This window comes from Balaenoptera acutorostrata, chromosome 1 (genome assembly GCF_949987535.1).
Source record: "Balaenoptera acutorostrata chromosome 1, mBalAcu1.1, whole genome shotgun sequence".
NCBI classification, from domain to species: domain Eukaryota; kingdom Metazoa; phylum Chordata; class Mammalia; order Artiodactyla; family Balaenopteridae; genus Balaenoptera; species Balaenoptera acutorostrata.
Genome location: NC_080064.1, coordinates 192,492,201 through 192,497,478, shown reverse-complemented (window position 1 = coordinate 192,497,478; position 5,278 = coordinate 192,492,201). Strand labels below are relative to the sequence as shown.

Genomic DNA, 5,278 nt, shown 5'->3' with positions numbered 1-5,278 from the left:
AGAAATCTAAGTCTCATGGCTTAAATGGTTTTCCCAGATCAAAGTGGTAACAAGTGATTTAACAAGATGAAACAGGTTTTTTTTTAAGGCTCCAAAGAGTGTGTATGGTTTTTCCATCATTATTATGCTTTCCTGAAGTTAAGGAGCTATAAATGAGAATACAGTTATAATCATAAATTCAGGATTAATCAATATCTCTACAAGGAAAAGAAAATGGAACTTGAGAAACTGTCCATTAGGACGTACAGATCAGGGCTGTTGATGAAGAAAGGATGAAATGGTACGGATGCAACAGGGGTTCTGTAAAGAAGAAAATGAAGAGCAAAGGAGAATTTCTGAGAAAAGAGTTGAAATCTATTTGTCATCCATTCATGGCAGGACTACAGTTTGATGGTAAATAGTGTAGCATCATCACCTACTCTTCCATCCTTGCAATAGCTCTGACCATGTGTCACCAACATCTGAAACACGTGCTAAATTCATTTTTACTCACCAGTTTCCTATATATCCCATGACATATTGCCCAACAGAAGCAGGTGGATTATCATGTGCTGCTTTTATTTTAATACATGGAGACCATAATCTCACTGTCAGCACAGGGAATAACTGACCTTTGGACGTCTATTTATTTTTAATACTGTAAGTCCCCAACATACGAACCTTCAAGTTGTGAACTTCCAAAGATGCGAATGTGCATGCCATCAGGGTCAGGTGAGAGTGAAACTGCATGCAGCTTGCCCTCCGTCTCCTATTGCTGACGATCCTTCAGCTCTACCATCTCCCACCTCCTCTCCCTCCTCCAGTCAGGAACTCTTCTTGCCTGTTCACTCGATGCCAGCCCCTGTGTGCCAGCTGTTGTACTGGACTACTGTGCTTTTCAAGGTACTGTACTGTAAGGTTAAAAATATTTTCTTTATTTGTTGTGTTTGTTTTTTATGTATAATTTGTGTGAAAATATTATAAACCTATTCCAGTACAGTAATATATAGCTACTTGTGTTAGTTGGGTACCTAGACTAACTTTGTTGGACTTAACGAACAACTGGATTTACGAACTCACTCTCAGAATGGAACTCATTTGTATGTAGGGGACTTACTGTATACAATTTGCTATCTACCCTCATGCAATGCTTTGTATGGCATTACACACTTCCAGGTAACTCTTGCCCTTTCAATTTGTATTTTAGGTTATTATTTTTTCCATAGATATATGGTGGTACACATCACTCCCTGAGTAGAATCTCATTTTATTATTTTTTAACCTATTTCTCACTTCTCTACCTTGTTGGTAACAAGCATTTGAACTGCACAATAGTCAGTAATTGAACTCTGTGTGCCAGAAACTTAAGCATCAGAACAATTACATTAATACCTTAACCTCTAAATTCTGATAATTGGCAATTAAACATTAAAGTTACAAATTTAGGATAAGACCCCTACAAATGTGGCTGTTTCTGTATAAGGTACTCTGTCTGGCCCAGAAGAAGTAATCAATACATGTTTTAATTCATTTATTTCCTCTCACCAAATATGCATTGGTTCACTACATGTGCCAGGAAGTGAACTTAGTGTTTAGAATTCAGTAAGCTTAGAGTCAACTGTGGGACACATATGCATGAAAAATATATTCACTTGAATACATGTTACTGGGATGAGTTGTACAAAGAGAGAGATGTGTTTCTATGAAAACACATGGTATAAAGTGGTGCAGGGCTTATGTATCTTTCTCAAGAGAAGGTTCCCTGAAAAATTGTTAGCTATCTGAGATTTGAAACAAGAGTAGGAATTTACTAGGGGCTGGGATGTGCTGAGGCAGAAGATGAAGATACAGTGGGCACAGTGGAACAGGCCAGGAGAAGACGAAAAGTGTTATAGGAAAGGGAGGAGCGGGGAATGTCTGCGGAATTGGAAAAAAGGCTAGTGTAGGGGGAGTGGACAGTAGGACTTGGAATTGGGCTGGGAAGGTGGTGCGGATGAAGAATGCGTAGTTGGGGGGAGGTCAAAGTTTCTTCCTGAGTCTTTTGAGCCCTGATTTTTTTCATCTGGAAATAATCCGCATGCCAAAGAAACATTTCAGGGTGACAAGTTTTGCTTCCCTACACTTCCATTCCTGCCCCCATCTCAGGGAGTGGTAGAAACCTGCCCCACAGAGGAATCCAGCAGTCCCCTCCTGTGAGATTGTAGACAATCTCCCCTTTACCACATTAACTGTAGTTTGTGCTCCAAAAAATAAACAACACTGGCTAGCTCTCTGGGATCCTGGGGCCCAAATCTCACATCCCAGGAAGACCTCATGCTTTATGAGATCCTGCTCTCCCCTGACCTGGCTTGAGGAAGTGCTGCCTTCCTGGGAGGACTAAATGAAGGGGTCATTACCCACCTGTTAAAATTGGCCCAGGTTTGCTGAAAGATGCTTCTGTCCTGGTTGTTCCTCCCTGCACCCCTCTGCCCCAGACTGTCTTTTTTCTCATTATTGGAAGGTACGTCCTCTGCCAGCAGGTTACTCACGGAACAAGCCTGAGCTTGTATGCTGCTGCTGAGTGCTGCCTAGTGGGAACCAGGAAACATTCCCCTACTGGTGTGCGTGGTGACATGCCACAGTGCCCCCAAGGCAAAGCCCTGAAGGGTTGCAGTGTCTTAGCTTAAAGAAGGGGTACTAATTCCTACTCGTTCACCTTTCAGATCCCAGGCATGGTCTGTGCTTAAAGCCAGCTACTAATGCCTAGAGGCTAAGTACAGACTATAGCGAAATAAGCAAGGCTCTTCCCTCTACCAGGTACAGCTACTTCCACAGGTGACATTCGCAATAACATGGGTAAATGGTTTGGAGTCTTAGACGTGGCTAACATCTAAGTTCTGAGGTTAACTTGCCAAGAGCTATGACTATGTATTGCAGGCACCTGATTCAGCAATTATTGGAGAGCCAGCTGCCATGGAGTGTTATGTAAAACTTGCCTTTTTTGTATACATATTATTTTGTATACTTTGTCTCCCTTGTATTTAGTGGCTAGCAGCTGAGAAGGAGACCTGTGTTAAGGTGCCCTTAGCCACTGGGCTAGTGCAATTTCTTTCCACCCCGATAAATGGGGCTTGTACGGGAGAGGGTGAGAGATTATTACAATTAATAGGAAGAGAAGCCAGTAGTTGTAGGGGTGTACGTTGTTGTCAGAGGTTACATTTATCATCATCCCAGGGTAAGATGAGGATTATAGTAAGAGCTATAAGTTTATCTCTGTAATGCTGTAGAATCTGATAGCATTGCCTATGGGTTACAGCAGCTTTAATTTGATTGCACCGATCACGAGCATTCTGGTAGTAACAGTGGCTGAATACAATCTCTAGGCATTACAGAAATGAGACTTCATAGGTAGTGGCCCCGTTGCTCTGTTTGCCTGATGGCACTAGTTAATTGTGTGTTTTGTTTTGCTGATATGTGGACAATAATGGGCTGAACCCATAACCAATTTAATTGACCCATGTGCTGAATGCAAGACAGATGACACGCAAACTTGTTTCATTATAACTTTCTATGCTCCTATTAACACCAGCTGGAATGGTATTAAGCCACACAAACTTATTTCATAGAACACAGAGAATACAGGTAGCAGAGGGAGACTCATGGACCAGTGAGGGAATCAAATAGCTTCCCCTAAGCTTCTCCTCATCCAACCCTGGCCAATATTTCCCTGCACATGGGTTTGGCTCAAAATTCCAGTAGGTTTTTACTCAGCAGATGAACATCCTGCCCACCTCTCTTCCCCATGAAAGTTCTTGTTCCTACAAACTACACTGCCGCAACTCTCCAACACTGCAAATGAACTTTGCAAAGAGTCCACCTGGAACTCATCACCCTCAGGTCGCTAATTTTGGAGGCAGTAGGGACTTCACATGTACAGGACACCACACAACATAGAGAGCCATATCTAAGGAGTTATTCACACAAATTAAACAAACGGCCCAAGGGCTGGAGCTCTTGGCCGTATCTCACCGTGCTTTACCGGTCATGGTGGTAGATAATCACATGATCCTAGATTATTTATTGGCTGCTGAAGGAGGGATCTGTACACTTGATGAGCATCTTGCTGCTTGTGGGTAGATGACACTGGCCAAGTTTGCTTTACAGGTAGCTAGGGACACACAGCCAAGGGGCCATAATATCACTTTACTAACTAAACAGATGGACCAAATCAGAATCTCCTTTCTCATCTATTCTCCAGGGTTTTCCTCCACTATATGGTCAGATTAGCTGCAAAAGGACTTTGAAATCCAAGATTATGGCCCTTAAGGATTCTGAGTCTTGAAGATGCTTTATCCCTTTCTTCAGATTCAGGTGTTATAATGTGCAACTTATATTGTAAAGCACTATGGGGCCAAGGGATGGATTGTTATATAAATGAGCTAAAGATGGCCTCTGTATAGTGAGCCTATGTTGTTTACTTCTTCATAGAAAGCTGGGGCCCATTAGCTCAAAAGCCCACTGGCACCAAACTCAAATTTTTTGCACATCCAATTGTCTTAAAATATAAGCAGATTTTTAGCCATTTACGGGCTTTCTGTACCCTGCAAATCTGCACCTTGTGCTAGCCATAGATAAAATAAGCCCTGCAGCTACAAAAAGAGCCCAAGCTGCCACAGCCCTGGGTGTTTTCTGATCCAGAGGTCCCTGGCTGTGCTGCTGAGTGGATTGCTCACCTGGGCATGTACACCACTCTCTAGCCCCCTCCTTCCCTGCCCCTCTTCTCCTTCCATGTCATAGACTCTAGACGGTCTTATGCCATGACAGTAACAAATAATACAAAATACAGGGACAGATCTGACAGAAGTACAGAAGTCTCATACTGAAAACTCCAAATTATTACTAGAAATAATTGAAGAAACTGAAATACATAGAGAGATATACCATATGCATGGATCAGAATACACAATATTGGGAATTCCCTGGTGGTCCAGTGGTTAGGACTCTGAGCTTCCAATGCCAGGGGACCCGGGTTCGATGCCTGGTCAGGGAACTAAGATCCCACAAGCTGCGTGGCATGGCCAAAAAATTTAAAAAAAGAAAAGAAAGAAAGACACTGTATTATTAAAACATCAATTCTCCCCAAATTTATCTATGGATTCAACACAAGCCAAATCAAAACCGCAGGAGGATTTTTAGTAAAGACTGACAAACTGATTCTAAAAATACACGTGGAAATGCAAAAGACATAGAATAATGAAAATAACTTTGTAAAAGAAGAGAGTTGGAGAATTAATACTATCTTTGAAAGACAGCCTAAGGC

At 42.1% G+C, this 5,278-nt stretch overlaps 1 non-coding gene across 1 annotated transcript; it reads left to right on the top strand.

Annotated features, from left to right (window-relative positions):
* Positions 1-4,934: 4,934 nt before the first annotated feature.
* On the top strand, positions 4,935-5,008 carry TRNAW-CCA (transfer RNA tryptophan (anticodon CCA)). Its single transcript has one exon. It is a non-coding gene; the product is annotated as a tRNA-Trp (tRNA).
* The last annotated feature ends 270 nt before the right edge of the window (positions 5,009-5,278 follow it).